General features: G+C 37.3%; 1 pseudogene; it reads left to right on the forward strand.

Annotated features, from left to right (window-relative positions):
• Positions 1 to 16995: 16995 nt before the first annotated feature.
• On the forward strand, positions 16996 to 17259 carry LOC123241733 (annotated as a pseudogene).
• The last annotated feature ends 741 nt before the right edge of the window (positions 17260 to 18000 follow it).

The raw sequence follows: 18000 nt of genomic DNA on the forward strand, positions 1-18000 counted from the left end.
AGAAATGCAAATCAAAACAACTCTGAGGTATCACCTCACACCTAGCAGATTGGCTAAAATGAAAGAAGGGGAGGGTAATGAATGTTGGAGGGGATGTGGCAAAATTGGGAAATTAATGCATTGCTGGTGGAGCTGTGAACTGATCCAGCCATTCTGGCTGGCAATTTGGAATCATGCTCAAAGGGCTATAAAAGAATGCCTGCCCTTTGATCCAGTCATATCATTGCTGGGTTTGTACCCCAAAGAGATCATAGATAAACAGACTTGTACGAAAATATTTATAGCTGCGCTTTTTGTGGTGGCAACAATTTGGAAAAGGAGGGTATGTCCTTCAATTGGGGAATGGCTGAACAAACTGTGGTATATGCTGGTGATGGAATACTATTGTGCTAAAAGGAATAATAAACTGGAGGAGTTCCAGGGGAACTGGAGAGACCTCCGGGAACAGATGCAGAGCAAAAGGAGCAGAGCCAGAAGAACATTGTACACAGAGACTGATATACTATGGTAAAATTGAATGTAATGGATCTCTGTACCAGCAGCAATACAATGACCCAGGACAATTCAGAGGGATTTATGGTAAAGAACGCTGCCCACATTCAGAGGAAGGACTGCTGGAGAGGAAACATATAAGAAAAACAACTGCTTGAACACATGGGTCGGGGTGGACATGATTTAAGGTGTGGACTCGAAACTACCACACCAATGCAACTACCAAGAATTTGGAAATAGGTCTTGATCAAGGACACATGACAAAACTAGTGGAAATGTGCATCGGCCATGGGTGGGGGCAGTGCAGGGGGTGAAGGGGAAAGTAGGAGCATGAATCATGTAACCATGTTAAAAATGAATATTAATAAATGTTTTTAAAAAAAGAGCTGCTATAAATATTTTCGTACAGATCCTTTCCCCATTTCTTTTATCACTTTGAGGTATAGACCTAGTAGTGTAATGCTAGGTCAAAAGGGAGATACAGTTTATATAGCTTTGGGGGCATAGTTCCAAATCCCTTTGCAGAATAGTTGGACAAGTTTGAAGCTCCACCAACAGTTTATTAGTGTTCCTATTTTCCCTTATTTACTGAAGCTTTAGTTGGTTTATTTTTTTGGCATCTTAATTATTATAATGGATATAAGATGGTATTTCAGAATTGTTTTCATTTGCATTTCTCTAATAATTAGTGATTTAAAATATTTTTTTCATATAGCTATTGATAGTTTTGATTCTTCATCTGAAAACTGCCTGTTCTTATTCTCTGAGAATTCATCAGTTTGGGAATGACTAATTCTTATGAATATGACTCCGTTCCCTCTTCATTTTAGAAATAAGTCATTTGGAAAAACTCATTGCTATGATTTTTAACAGTTTCTTGCTTTCCCTCTAATTTTAACTGCATTGGTTTGGTCTGAGCAATTTTTAAAGATGTTTATGTAATCAAAATTATTCATTTTGATTTCTGTGAGCCCTTTTATCTCTTGAGCATTTTAAATTAATTCTTCCCATATATAGACATGAGGGGTAATTTCATCTAGGATCTATTAATCTGTTTATGGTATCATCCTTTATATCTAAATCATGTATCCTTTTTGAGTTTATCTTCCTATACAATGAGATGTTGGTTTATATCTAGTTTCATCCAGACTTCCCAATTTTCCTAGTAATTTTTGTAAAATATTGAGTTATTTTCCCAATACTGAGAACTTTGAGTTCATCAAATACTAGACTATGTTCATTTTTGTTTAAATGTTACATAGCTAATCTGTTCCATTAATAATCCACTCCATAACTTGTTGTTTTGTTGATTAGTCATGTCCACTTCTTCATGAGCCCATTTTAGATTTTCTTGGCAAAGATACTGAAATGGTTTTGACATTTCTTTCTTCAGCTCATTTTATAGATGAGGAAACTGGAGGCAGACAGGGCTGAGTGACTTGCCCAGGGTTACACAGTTCATGTCTGAGTCTAGATTTTAACTCAGGTCCTTCCAACTCCAGAGCCAGCCACCTGTGCCTCTGTCTCACCTAGATCCCCAATCTATTTCTTATCCAGTACCAAATTGTTTTGATGATTACAGATTTTCAGCATAGTTTGAGATCAAGTCCTACAAGGCCATTCTTAATTGTTCTCTATGCCTCAAGTCTCATTCTGTCACCAAATGTCAGTAATAGTCCCTGAGAATAGAAATGCTGCCTTATACCAGCCAATCCCAACAGCCCTTCTGATAATATGTCATTTATAGAAATCTCAGTAGGAATCAGATTTTTGGAGGAGAAGACCACCATTCGACCATCACCATATGTCAACCAAATGCCAAAAAAGAGGACCAAGTCAAATGAAGCAATAAGGCATTCAGATGGAAAGACAGAGGATGGAATATGCCAAATAGGTTAAATCATCTCACCCACTTACTCATCTCAAAACTTGGTGGAGACAACGCAGGACCCTAAACTAGAAACAACATCCAAACTTCTGGTCTGTGCACACATCAACAAAGGTTACCACCTGTGTGGGAAAAGGTCAATCATCACTGCTACCACCCATCAGTCACCACCACCAGGAAGGCATGTCTAAGAACATTTTAAAGGACAGCAACACCACATCGGGACCACATATTCTACTTTCAGCCTTGTCTAGTTGGTTGTGAAGTAGTTAGAGGCAGTTAAGTGATGTAGAAGATAGAATTTTGAGGTAGAATCAGGAAGACTTGATTTCAAATCTGGCAGTGGACAATCACTAACTGTGTGACCCTGGACCACTTACTTCTGTTTCCCTCAGTTTCCTGGGAAAGCAGAGGAGAAGAAAGGAGAAAAGAGGAGAGAAAAAGAGAGGAGAGGAGAGCAGAGCAGAAGTGAAAGAAAAAAGAAATAAACTACGTGTGTTCCTATGCTTTTTAGGCCCTTGTGCAAGACTTGATATTCTCTGGCAATTCTTTTTTAGGTTCTTGAAAAGGAAAATCATGTGTGCCTAAATGAATCACCAGATGTAGGTAGCAGTCACCTTTTAAAAAAAAAGTTGTGGAAGATTCTCTGTTGTGTCTTGCATATATACCTTAGGAAAATAACAGACCTCTTTATTTTAGTTATCAGGTCAACACCTCTTAATGGCTTTGCAGGCACATCCAACTTCCTTTTTTCCTCTCATTTAATTCTTGCCAACTCAGAAAAATGTATTAAGTAAACTTCACTAACTTGGCTTTACAGCATGTTTTCCTATTATACTTTTCCTAAGCCATTTTATTTCTTGGAAATGAGCACTTTACATCACTTTCTACTAGTATTAGTAGTCAACTTTTCCCCAAGTTCTCCCATATATCTCTTCCTTAAATTCAATTATCTGGCCACAGGTGCAAAAAAGTAGCATATAGACCTGAAAATTGTTTTCCCTCAGAAAACTCCTCCTCTTCAAATTTAATCTCTAACCTCCTTCCCAAGTCTGAGGTCCTCCAAATAACCTTCATTTTTTTCTTTATTTAAATAAAATTTTATGTCTTTTCCCCTAATCTTTATGTCAATAACCCTCCTGGACATTTTTTCCATTTTAAAGAGCTGTTTCATAGACCAGTTAATTCCTAGAAGAATATAGGAGAGAAGCATTACTTCTTTTAGTGGAAATTGGAGCTTCCTAGTAACCTATACAAATCCCATAACATCATGAACAACAAAGAAAGAAAAGTCTACAAATTGGCTTTTTCTTCCTTCATTCCTCCCTTCCTTTTTTCCCTCCTTATGTCCTTCTTTCTTTTGTTCTCTCTTTCATTACCTCTTTCCCTCTTTTTCCTTTTCTCTTTCCCTCTTTTTTCTTTCTTTTTTGTCTCTGTTTTTTTCTGTCTTTTTTCTGTCTTTCTGTCTTTGTTTCTTTTTTCTTCATTTCTTTGTTTCTTTCTTGCTTTATTTTTCTTTCTCTCTTTGTCCTGTCTTTTTCTTTCTTTTTTATTCTTTCTCTTTATCATTCCCCCCTCTCTTCTTTCTTTCCTTCCTTCTTTCTTTTCTTTCTTTCCTTCTTCAAATTCGCCAAAGCTGGATGTTTAATATCCACTCATGAGTCCAATACCAATACTGAGCACAAAAGCTTTAACCTTCTTTATTTCTAACTGGCCTGGTAAATGCTTTCTTAGGAATCACGATGGTTCCCTGGGACTCAGCATGCTGGGTATAGACTTATTGTGGATAATCAATAAGTTTTAGCCCCCTTGAAATTCAGAAATCCTAAATTCAAGTGATATTGCTGATTCCACAGAATCAGCAACTCCAGGGAATTAGAGGAGTTCATCACTGTGTCCAGCTTCATATCTTGTTTCTTGGAGTTGTTAATATTAATATTTTGTTCTATAAGAGGTCTTCTTCTTTCTACTTGGTCACATTTTAGTCTCTTGCCCTTAAAGGAGTAATATTTCATAATATCTGAATAACTTTTACCATATTTCAGCACCTCAGAAAAGAAGTATATATCTTCTAAGCTTTTCACTTTATTTGACATCTAGGTCCTTCCTAAAATTAATAACTTAATTACATGGCAAGTATATAAATATATAGAAAAACAAAGAAAAAGGGCCCTCTCAATAGAAAATTAATTTATACATTTGGCTTTATCTCAGAAGAAAGTAGTTTAGTATTTAAAATGAAAGAATTACCACTTGTTAAATTTAAAGTATTAAAAAAAGTTTTATTGAAGAATGTTTTTTGGCCATGGAACTATGACATTTTTATTTGGTTGTAAAGTGGCTCAACTCTCATTTACATCATTCTTTCTATGGTGTACAGAGGCAGGAAATTATTGACAATATTAGCCTTGGGAATACTAAAGTCCTTATTTAAATCATTTATTTCTTCTTGGATTATTTCCTTGTCATTTAAAGTAGTTTTGTACTCAAATGCCAAATTCAGCAAGTAATTAAAGGAGAAATGATTATTTTTTTGTTTCCACTTTTTTTCTTCAAGAACTGGACCATAAATTCCTATCCAAGTTCATTTTCTTTGAAGTCATTTGGGAAAGGAAATAGTACTGAGTGATAGAGTATCTTGTTGCCTATAGTTCTGTGAATTCTTTATTCATCTGCCCATTGTTTACATTCTCCTATTTCTAATCAGTCATTATATAGTTCTAGATCTTGGCATTGTTTTGTTACCTAGTAAATATCCACTGTATCACTCTTCTATTGTCTGAAGAATTCTCTGTCTTTGCTTAGCCTTGCTAATCTTGCTATTGCTGGCTACCCACTGTTAAAAAGGATAGAGGTAGAACCCTGGTGTGATAGGTTCAATGAACTAAGCCCTCCAAGGAAACCTCCTCCCCATCTGGGCAGAGTGCTGATGGTTGTCCTCTCTGTCAGATAGTTCTCTAATGGAGGGATGGAAATATTAAAGAACTGAAAGGGAGTTCCCCTATTAGATGTTGTTTGGCCCTAGTCAAGATGGATTGACTAGGTGACTTGAATATAATCTTCCTTCCTTCCTTCCTGACAGAGAGACAATGGCTGAACTCTGACAGTGTTTGATATGGTGGAAGTGAAAAGACAAACAGGAGTCTGACCAGAGCAGAGACACTGAAGGAAATGGGTTATGGCTGTTGGTCAGGACTTTGCTTATGCCTGACCTTCTCCAATGTCCCTCCTGGTCAATTCCAGCTAGCGTGAAAAGCAATGGCAGGCACCCAAAGATTTAAGTAAACTTGGGGCTTGTAAGGGATAAAAAGGGGCTTTGGTTGGGTAAATATTAAAAGGTTGATCACCAGGGGATTTAACAATTATCAGTCCCCATTAAGAATAATCTCAAGTTAAAATGACTTTTATGGAAATTTATTTACAAATGAGAAGAGGAAGTAGAAATAAGAAAATAAGAGAGAGGATAAGGTAGGATAAGTAATCTAACACAGTAGGTAATTTGCTCTGATCCCCTAGTTCAATCCAGGTAGATCTAATTAACCCTCAGGCAAAGGAAATATGGCCTTGCTTCCAAGGCTGGGAAGCCAGAGGCCTGAAGGGCCTTGAAGGCGACCAAAGCAAAAGTTTCAGCTACAGAGTCTCTATTAAAAGGAAGTTCCTTAAGAGTTCAGGAAGAGTCAGTCTTAAGGAACAGTCTCACCAGCTCCAGACCTCTTCCAAGTCCAGTCACAAATCAGAAGAGCTCCTTCAGGTCCTGCTCATGAATCAGAAGAGAGAACCCAGCTGACTGAGGTCTCTTTTTAAAGGGGCCTCTTTTGCATCACTTACTGTGGCCTCCTCTTAATTTACGTGTCCAATCACAACAGATGCTTTTCTTAGGACTGCCCAGGAGGCAGTCAGTAAATTCTGATTTGTTACTCACTCGAGCACATGTGGGTTACAGACTACCCAAAATGGAAATGTTTTCACCTTTGGAGATTAAATCTAAAGATGGGCAGGATAGATTTAATCTCATTATCACAGGCTAAAGAGAGATCTTCACCTCTAAGTAAACCCCTCACCATAGAAACCCTTTTCCCTCAAAAAAGGATTATCTGACTGCATATTATCTCAAAGGGGTGGTTTAATGAACAGGTTCAAGGAAGAGTTTTGGAAAGTGGGAACAGGAAGGCCTTAGTCTAAACACAAGGATGGTATGGAGTCTCTTTTTTGGCCTAAGCCTAAGCCAAAGCCAAAAGGCTTTGGCCAGAAAACATTCTTGATTCCTTCTTCCTTCTAGCTGCTAACTTAATCTAAATGACAGGTTGCAATGTCTTTCTATAGTTGGCACAGAGAAAGAAAATCGTCTTCAGGCTGGCTCAGCATGCTTTCTGGGCAAAGCCCCTCAAGCCTCTGTAAAACGTTCAGCTAGCCCTCTTAAGTTGTTGTCCAGGAGAACAGGTACAATCACAGGTGTTTGAGGTACAAGTAAAAGTTTGGGAAATCCTCAGGTATTCAGGAATTTGAATCCTGAGGTGAGGCAGGAGCTTTGTGTAGTTCTGGTCCAGGGACAAACTACCCCTTTACAGTTTCTTTCCCAGAGTTCTCTGCTGTTCCTTCCAACTGCCTTTCATGTCATTCAAATCTCTCTGTAACATTCCAAAAGCCCCTTCTGTGCAAGGCTTCTCTTACACCACTCTCACCAATTCCATGGACCATCTCTTACCCTCAAGTTGATGCTTAGCTCTTGGTGGTAGGAAGCAGAAATCAAGGCTACCTATCAAGTCAGAAGGTCTCAGAGGTAAAGATTTGTGCCAGATTCTTGAAATGACCCCCTTGAATATTTCCTAATTTCATACATGACTTTTGTGGTGAAGCAAATACAAAAATTATATGCCTAAGTAAATGTGGATATATCATCACACATTACCAATAAGTTCAATTATATTTTGTTTAAAGCATATAAACATATAAAGGAAAAGCTTGTGTGATATAACAGAAAGACAACTGAAATTAGAAGCAGAAGGCTTGGACTTAAGTCTGAGCTCAACTACTTGATTCTAGTTTCTGAGACTCAAATTGTATATTTTTATAAAAAAAACACTTCCTTTGCCTCATTTATGGAGTCGTTCTAATGTTCAAATATGATCATGGTTGTGAAACTATTTGGAAATGCTGAGATCTTGTGTAATTTTACAAATATTTTTATTTCCACATTATAGATAAAAGTGTTTTGTTTATAATATATTATAATATTCTAGTTATGATTTAATATTGTTCAATACTGTGTTATGAATGATATAAAAGTAGCATAATTTTAAACATCATGAATTAAAATATAGGGTCTGAAACATATATACATCATATTTAGAATATTGCATTCAAGACTGCCTTCATATTTTAAGAAAGACAGAGTAAAACCAGAATATATCAAAAAGAGGGTCAAGAAAGAAAAGAATATAATATAACCAGCATATGGCTAGGTGGCACAGTAGATAGAGTGTAAAACTTGCAGTCAGGAAGACCTGAATTAAAATTCTGAACTAGCTACTTTAATATGTAGTTCCAAATCCAAATGTGTGAGCCTGGACATATCATTTAACTACTCTTAACCTTAAGTTCTCTTATCAGTCCATCATCTCAAATCTGAGCTCCTCAAGAGCTTGTGACCAATTTTCATTTTGGGGGGAAGGTTTGGATGTGTTTGCTTGTTTCTTACCCTTTGCTTTTTCCTCTGTAATCTGGAGTTTTTCTCCATATAAATTATCAAGGGTCAAGGTTTTTTTTCCGTTTGTTTGTTTTTGGATAGTTGTAGATTGTAGTTCTTGGATGTTGGTGGCCATTGCTGTGCTAGTTTTTTCTTCCCTTACCATTCAGAAGTCTGAGTGAGGAGGGTAGGCAGGTCTCTGTGTATCAAGCTACAGAGTGATTTTTGCCCTGAAGCTATTTTTCAGTCTCTGCTGTGTCTACTGTGTGCAGCCCCTTTCTGCCCTATCTTTGCACTCAATCTCCACATTATGCAGCCTCCTGGGGTCCCAAGTCTCTCTGATCTCTGGGGTAAGTTTGTGGTGTCCTCAGCCAGTCCCCGGAGAACCTAGAGATTGCCCTGTGCTCACTCTGATCTGGTGCTATCGGAGTGGAGGAGGGGTGATCAGCTTGTGCTTTGGTAGGAGTAAATTTACCCCCTTAGAGCATGGAAATTCCCAAACCCTGCCTACCTTCAAGGCTGTACTCTATGGAATAGCCCCTTCACTTGTCTGATTTTGGTTTGTGTCCTTTCGAGGCACTTTAAATTGTTAGGTGGTGAGGAGAGGAAGACCCATGCTTCTACACTGTGGCCATCTTAGCCCAGAAGTCCTCTTTTCTCTCACAAATATTCTTCTTGTGGGAAGGATGTCTCATCATTGGCATTCGCTTCAATAAAATTATTGTTTCAATGATTTGTTCTTTAACTCACTGATTTTGGAGAATCACATTATTTAATTTTGAATTAATTTTGATTTGCCTATCCATGTACCCTTTGTAATTACTATTTTATTGTAATATTATGATATGAAAAGGTTGAATTTATGATTTCTTGGTTTTTTGCATTTGTTTCCTATGTTTTTATGCCCTAATACATGGTCAATCTTTGTGAATGTACCATGTGCTGCTGAAAAGAAGGTGCATTCCTTTTTGTCCCTATTTATTTTTTTCCACATATCTATTATCTCCAATTTTTCTAAGATTTCAGTCACATCTCTTACATCTTTCTTATTTATTTTTTGGTTTTATTTATCTAGATGTGATGGAGGAAGATTCCTGTCTCCCACTAGTATAGTTTTATTATCTATTTTTCTCCTTAAACTCTTGCAATTTCTCCTTTAGAAATTTGGATGCTACACCATTTGGTGCATACATGTGGAGTACTGATATTTCCTCATTGTCTATATTGCCTTTTATCAGGATATAATTACCTTCCCCATCTCTTTTAACTAGACCTATTTTTACTTTGGTTTTGTCCAATATCATGATTATAGCGCCTGCCTTCTTTTTCTCATTTGATGCCCAGTAGATTCTTCTCCAGCCTTTTATTTTTACTCTATGTATGTCTACCTTCCTCATGTGTGTTTCTTATAGACAACATATAGTAGGATTTTGGTTTCTAATCTGTTTTGCTATTTGCTTCCGTTTTGTGGGTGAGTTCATCCCATTCACATTCAGAATTATTACCAGCTGTGTATTCCCCAACATTTTGATTTCCTCTCCTTATCCTGCCCTTTCTTCTTTCACTATTTCCTTCTATACTAGTGTTTTGTTTTTAATCAGTCCCCCTAGTCCCCACCCTTATTTTACTTCTCTTTCTCCAACCCCTCTTCTTATTCCCCTCTTATTTTTCTTTAGGGTCTTCTTGAGTTACCCCACACACTCTCTCTCCCTAGTATTACTTCCCTCTCCACAAGTCCATTTGTTATCCTTTTACTTCTCTATAGGGCACAAATCAATTCTCTACCCCAGTAGGTCTGATTGTTCTTCCCTCTTTGAGTCAATTTCAATGCACTTATGACTAAAGTATTTCCTGACTCCAACCTCTTTACCTGTCCAATGTATTGGTCTTCTCCCCCACTCCCCCTATGAACATCTTTATGAAATATGAGTTTACTCCATTTTGTCTCTTTTCCCATTTCTCTTAATATTATCCTCTTTTTTACCTCTAGTTTTATATATATTTATACATAAATGTATATATATTGACATTTCATCCTACACAGTTTGTCAATGTTCTCTCTAAGTACACTTCCTCTAGCTGTCCTGATGATAATAATAATTTTTAAGAGTTACCAATATCATCTTTTCTTATAGGAATACAAATCATTTGAACTTATTGGGGCCATTAAAAAAGTTTTGATTTTTTTTTGTTTTTCCCCCCTCTCTTAATTATCTATTGATGATTTTCCCGAGTTCTGTGTTTGGACATCAAATTTTCTGTTTAATTCTGGTATTTTCTTAATAAATGTTTGGAAGTGATATATTTTATTAAATGACTATACTTTCCCCTGCAAGAATATAGTCAGTTTTGCTGGGTAGTTGATTCTTGGTTGTAGGCCTACTTCCCTTGCTTTCTGGAATATAGTATTCCATGCCTTCTGGTCCTTCAGTGTAGATGCAGCCAGATCCTGTGTTATCCTAACTGTGGTTCCCTGGTATCTGAATGACTTCTTCTTAATACTTTGTAATATTTTTTCCTTGGTCTGATAGTTCTTGAATTTAGCTATAACATTCTTGGGCTTTATCAGTTGGGGATTAAATGTAGGAGGTGATCTGTAGATTCTTTAAATCTTCACTTTTCCCTCTTGCTCAAGAATGTCAGGGCAATTTTCTTGTATAATTTCCTGTAGGATGCTGTCCAGACTTTTCCTTTTGTCATGATTTCTTGGTAGATCAATAATTCTCAAATTGTCTCTCCTGGATCTATTTTCAAGATCTATGGTTGTGTCAATGAGGTGTTTCATATTTTCCTCAATTTTTCCATTCTTTTAATTTTGTTTTATAGATTATTTCTACCTTGTGAAGTCATTTGCTTCTAGTTGTTGGATTCTGCTTTTTAAAAATTGAATTTCATCCCTGGCTTGTTGGTCATCCTTCTCCTTCTGATCTGATTTTCTTTATAGGTCATCATTCACTTTCTTTGCCTCATTTTCAAGCTGGCCAATTTGGGCTTTCAAGACACTATTTTCTTGTTTAAGTTCATATATTTTCTTTTCCCAATTGTCTTCAGCCTCTTTGATTTTTTTTTGACTTCTTGAGTTAATTAAATTTTGAGTTCTTGAGTTAATTGAATTTTGAGTTCCTTCAAAGCCTGTGTCCATTTCACTGAAGTTTCTCAGTTTTTGTTTCATGTTCCTTGATCCTCCTCTGATCCATTTGCAATTTGTTCATTACTTGGATAGAAGCTGTTGATTGTAATTTCTTTTTTCTTTTTCTGTTGTTTACTCATATTTTTTTCCTTTCCCTCCCCCTCCCCCTACACCTTGATAATTGGCTGTAATCTTGCTCCTTTGATTATTTGATCTGTGGGTTGGAGCTATTCAGTCCTGGAGGGGCTTCTTCTCTGCTCTGTTGACTAATTAGGTTAGTGGATCTTGAGGCCAGATCTTCCCCAGCTGGTAGTAAAAGCTAAAGATGTGGTTTGGGATACTTTCACTGCAGCCTTTTGGGGAGGGGTGTTTGAGCTTTCCTGCTCTCTGAAGACTTCTTATCTGCCATATTGATAAGATTAAGCCAGGGTGGAGTTGATCTGCTGAGCTTGATGTGTCCTGAGTCCAAAACCTGCAGGGGTATGGGCAGTGCAAGATGGAGTGTTTGTTCACCATCTCTGGACTTCTTCTCTAGCTGCCTCCTTGTCATCTGTGATCAAAGCCTTGAATCTGGCACACCTGTGCCAGGGAGGTACTCCCTCCATACTAGAACCCTTGCCCACCCAGATATTCCAGTATCTGCTGGAAACTCAGTACATTAGATGCGGGAGGGGACCCGGGATCTTCCTTTTTCCTTTCCCCTCAAACCAGAGAGTTTGATTAATTCAGCATTTTTCCCTTGTACCTTTTAAGTTGGGCTTAGCAGGAGGATCCCCCAGCTCTGTTCTGTTGTCAGTTTTGGTTTTCTGTCCCCTTGAAACCATTTGTCCTTGATCAGTGTTGAAGGGTTTATGGAGGTCCATAGCCTTGCTGCTTCTAAGCCGCCATCTAAGCCGTCAGAATTCTCTCAATTCCATGCCCTCTTAATTTGTTTTATAGTATCACTCTTTATTTCTAAGTATTACTCTTTATTTCTAAATCATGTATCCCTTTTCACTTTACCTTGGTATATGGCATAAGAAATTGGTCTGTGTCTAGTTTTTACCATACTGTTTCCAGTTCTCCCAGCAGTTTTATTATCATATAGTGAGTTCTTCCAAGACATTGGATCTTTTGTTTCGTCAAACACCACCTAATATTGATCATTTATTACTGCTTTTTGGGAGCCTACTTTCTCTGTTTCTTAGTCAGTACCAGATTTTTTTGATTGTTGTTGTTTTATAATATAGTTTGGGAGATGGGTTTTAGTAATAATGATTGTAGGTGGAGGAGAAGGAATCAGTAGAAGAAAATGCATAGTTCATAGGAGAGATAATAAGATTTGATCAAGTTAGGAGAGATTAACCTTATAATTGAAGATGCAGTGTGTAATGGTGTAAAGAACCTGATAATTGAGGGGAGCCTAGTTTTAAATCTTATTTCTGACTTTACTAGTGTTATAACAATGAACAAGACACCTAATCCCTTTGAACTTCCATTTCCCATTTGTGATATAGTGATAATACCTGTACTATCATCTCATAGGGGTGTTATGAGGATCAAATACAACAGTGTTTATGAAATCATTTAAGTGCTGCACAAATGTTAGTTATTCCTTAAAGGATAAAAAGAAATATTGGTGAATAAATAAAAGCATTCAAAAGTTTAGAAGAATGTTAGAGGAGCACTCAGATTGTTTCATATTATTGCAGTAATCTGTAACAGAGGAAATCCGCTAAGAATGAAGGACTGGAAGTAAATGATAGAAGATAGAAGAAGGATATCTACTATGGAAAATCTTTGAATGAACAAGATGTAGCTAAAAGTTCTGTTATGCCATTGTGAAAGTCTGCTTTAGAGCCCTATCTATCCTACAGAGTAGTTGAGAGAATAAGAGATACATGGTTTAAACAAATTGACAGTGCTTTTATAATATCAGAATATTATTATTGCTATTTAACACTGGTATAGATCAAAGAAATGAAAATTCATAGAGATCATTTATGAGATTGAAAATTATAAATAGAAGGCTAATATTACTCTGTCTCCTCTCTTACCATTAATACCAGTTATACTTAATCATTTGTAAGGATAAACAGATAGAGCATTATTAAATATTTATTATGTGTATAAGCTATTTCAAGAGGACTAACACCTCTGGTGTTATGACTTGCTGAGCTCTTACTGCTCATCTGTTCAGCTTTTCCCCAACTCTCACCTGTTGCTCTAAGAAGCTGAAGCATGCTTAATGGCCATAACCCAGTAAAACTGTCTCAGCAAATGGATTAAACCAAGATGAGGCTAACCCATAAGTCTGAATTTATTGGTGAGTTAAGAAGATATATATTTTTAAATAATGATGGATTGGGCAGATGAGAACAATTTGTTCCTGTAGCCATAAAGGCAGCTAAAGCATTAACTGTAGAGTGTAGTGGAAAGGGGTTGGGGGAAGAGTTTGATGTCTGGAATGAGCAGAATGAGGTACTATAGTGAGGAGATGACCAGGAAATGGCAGGGTGGAAAAATATTGGATTGGAAGTCAGAAAGTATGAGTTCAAATCCAAGATTTTCAAAATACTTAAGGTCACAGTGTGGCCTTTAGGCAGGTAACTTAAACTTTCCAGGCCTTACTTTCCTCATTTTTAAAATAAAGTAGGTAGACTAGCTGAAATTAATGTTATTTTTCAACTCTTCATACTCTGTACCCCAATTACTAGGCTTTTACATCAAAGGGATCAAAGAAAGAGAATAGGATCAATGGATACAAAAATATTTATAACAGCTCATTTTGGCAATGGCAAAGAATTAGAAATTCCCTTAGATTATAAACATTTTAGTCATAGTTTCAAAGTGTCTAAACCAACCATATTTTGTATATTGTTTGAGAGCTTAAATAGAAACTAAGTATTTTTTTGTATCACAATATTGTTGCTATTGTGTCAATTATTTTCTATAATTGGTGTATAAATGTAATGGAAGGAAATTTTGACACAAGAAATGATGAAAAATATACTTGTAGAAACATCTTGGAAGACTTGCGTGAACTGATGTAAAGTGAAGTGAACAGTCTAGAGAGCAAAATGACACAACAGCAACAACATTGTAAAGACAAAAAAACTTTGAAAGGCTTAACATTAATGTAATGGTGAAATATGATTCTAGACTATTGATGACCAGATGTGCTACCCAATCACAGAGAAGTAATGGACTTAAGATGAGGAATGAGATCCCTTTTTAAGAGATGGCCAAAATGAATTTTTTTCAGTTTTTCTCTTCTTCTTTTGAAACATTGTGAATAGAAGGGATAAAAAATAAATGCTTGTTGAACAAAACAATTATAAGAAAATTACTGAAAAGAAAAAATATTTCTGCTACTGTATAATTATATATGGATATAAATACCTATATCTATCTATAACTATATATTTACATCTATATATTATTATCAACATATAGTTATAGATGTGGATATAGATATAGATAGGATAAGAAGTGTCTAGGATTTGGTCTATCTCTAAGGGGGATCACTAGTTCCAATTTTATGAGGATCCGGACTAGTTCTATGGATGGAATATTGCTCCTTCACTTACCTATCAGCAAAAAGCATATTGGGCTAGAATTATAAAAATTTCAAACAACTCTGGCATTTGTAGTCTTGGCATAAGAATATTCAGAATAAAAGACATTGAAATTACTCATTCTCAAGTGGTGCGTAACACTTGGATTACTATTTGTAGCTAGTTTAGCTTCCTCTCATCAAATGTTAGTTATGTAAAAACCCACTATGAAATAGACAGTAAACCTCTTTATCAAAGTAAGCAGCAAACATAAAAACAAGTTATACAGATTATAACAGCCTAAAGATTACATAAGAAAAAATGAGTTCTCTCTATGGGGATGAGATAAGAACTTAGATCCTAAGGAGCAAGAACTATGCTAGTTAAGCAAATCTACTCTTAGCAGTCTAATATTTTAAGCACTTGGAATCAAGGGATATAATATGGGAAAGCACATATGACTGGCTTCAGCAAGATCTCCAATCTATCATTCCAAAGTTTGTTCCTATCCTTCTTGAATACCTTCCTCTAAAAACTCCAACCATCTCTGAAATTTCCATCACGTATGCAATTATCCAATATTTCAGGTTCAGAGTTTTCTTTCTTTCTTTTGGATTTGAAAAAAAAATAATTCATTCATTTAGAATATTTTCCCATGGTTACTTGATTCATGTTCTTCCCTTCCATACCCCTCCAACCCCTCCCATAGCCAATGAGCAATTCCACTTGTTGTGGGGGTTTATTTAGCAATTAATTTAGTAATAGTGTTGGATCTAGCAGGAAGGACTGGAGGATTCCAAGATGGAATACAGGAGCAGGAAGTGGGCTTGTGCTCTGAGAGAGACTCCATTAGTGGTTGGACATAACTGTTGCTAACCCTGGGAGATCTCAGAGTTAGGGAAAAACTGCATCCAGATTCCCTGGGATACTGAGAGGTGAAGGCTTTCAGCAAGTGGACAACAGACCTGCAAAGCAGCACCAAGTGTGGAAGTGGTTTGGGATCTGGTGGACAGCATTTCAAACTCACTCTCCCTACCTGGGTACTTTGGATCACCTGGTGGAGTTGGCTCTTGGCATCCTTTGACCATCCTTGGATTACCGTGAGACCCCAATTGCCCTTTAGCTGAGCTGACCAAACCTGGCTGGAACCAGGTTTGAAGAAGCTTTCCCTGTGACTTCAGTACTATTCCTTTCGGCCCTGCCTGGCTTAGGTCAATAGGATAGAGTAGTTAAGTCCTTCCCTGCCCTGTGGTTTGCCCTTAGGGTTTCAAGTGTAGAATTCCCTATCCCATCTTCAATTATTATTTCCCTCAAATAAACTGTTATATACTTTACTTTTGCCTGCTGGTTCCATAGACCCTGGCCTAGGGTGAGCTGGGTGACCATTGGGCCAACTGCCATTCCTTTGTCAGTTAAAACAGTGAACCCTGGTCTCCCTATCCTGATTGGTCCTGTCTCTTCTTCAACCCAGTGTGTACCCACAAACCATTTAGTTATATTTTAATAATAATAATTAATATCCTTGGTGCCTTACCATTACACACTGGATTTTATATGTGTCATTGATCAAGACTCATTTCCATATTAATATTTGCATTTGGATGATGCTCAGAGTCTACATCCCCAATCATATCGCCATTGAGGGTCAGAGTTTTCTGAGTCATCAGGAGGGACATCTCATTTAAATAATCTTTTGTATCACAGTCTTATCCCACAAGAAAAATGTCCCAATTTTTTGTGGAAGTGGGGTTACACATCATAAATACATAAAGGTCTTTGTTTCTCTCTCTCTCTCTCTCTCTCTCTCTCTCTCTCTCTCTCTCTCTCTAAGAAGCCCCCAATTCCCTTTCTGCTGAGTACCACACATTTCAAAAGAAAAAGTTCAAATCACTTCAACTTGAAACTCACCATTTGCTTTATGGGGCAAAACTGCATTATATATTTAGCATATGGCTTGAGTTCTTAGCACCAGTTATTTAAGTAAAATGACAACGTTTATATTCCATTGAGGTGAAAATACATTTTTTTCAGAGTGAGAATTGTAACTAACATTTTTGTCAAAAAGTACTTTGACCCCACCCCGCCCTTCTGGTGGGCTACCTGGCTGCTGCAACCTCAGTTTCCATGGGGACTGAGTGGTGATGAGCTGTTGTCTGTCTCCATGGAGATCCTATTCTTTCTCAGTGGCTGATACAATGCCACCTACTTCCTGTTGGAGCTTTTCATGTTCTTGTACAAAGCCAACCTTATTCTTAACCTGGTGATGCTATTCCTGTACCTTGGAATCGAAATCACCTGCATTTTCTTTGGTACAAAAGGTAATCTCTGTCAAAGGATGATGTCTCTTGGGATTGGCTTGATCTTGACCTTTCCATCAGCTATGATGACTTCCTATGACCTCCTGCTGTAGACTTATGTGCTTTTCCTTGAAGCCACGATGGGCACCATCCTGCTCCTTTTCTGTACTTTAGAGGTGGTACTTGAAGTGCTTATGCTCAGCTCCTTCTCCAGCATGGATTCTTTTTGAAGTATAAGAGACCTGCCCATAGAAAACATTGGTGACTGCCCCATGGTGCCCCAGAGGCACATACCCTCAGGGAGGCTGGCCCTTTGCCTTGGTCCTGGCAGCATCTTCTAAACCAGACTAGAGGATGAGTTCTCCATCACCTTCAGAATAGCTATGGGCACATGGCACCCTCTCTGGGGCCCAGGTGCTCTCTGAGCTCCTCACTCTGATCTCCTGTTTGTCACAACCAGGACCCTGGGTTTGGATGATGTTCACATGCCCCACTTCTGTCATGTGTGTGTCTGTGGTGAGGCTCCATGCCCCACAAAAGCACCATACACCCATCCCATTCATTCCTCAAAGGGAGTGAGCATAAGAAGGGACCAGGCACTGACAGCAGCTAGCTTGGGATGTTATTTTACTATATTACATCTTGGAACAAACACTATTTTACAATAAATATTTATTTTCTCTTAAAAAGTACTTTGAATGCTATGTGAAAAATAGTTCTCTTTATTGGTTATTGTTATTTATTCAGTTGTTTCAGTTGTGTCTGACTCTTCAGCCCCCATTTGAGGTTTTCTTCACAAAGATACTAGAGTGGTTTGCCATTTCTTTCTCCAATTCATTTTAAAGATAAGGAAACTGAGACAAACAGGATTAAATGACTTGCCCAGGATCACACAACTAGTAAGTGCCTGGATTTAAATTCAGAAAGATAGTCTTTCTAACTTCAGGCCCTTATTCAAGGGAGTCCCCTAG

This window comes from Gracilinanus agilis, chromosome 3 (assembly GCF_016433145.1).
Source record: "Gracilinanus agilis isolate LMUSP501 chromosome 3, AgileGrace, whole genome shotgun sequence".
Classification (NCBI taxonomy): Eukaryota; Metazoa; Chordata; class Mammalia; order Didelphimorphia; family Didelphidae; genus Gracilinanus; species Gracilinanus agilis.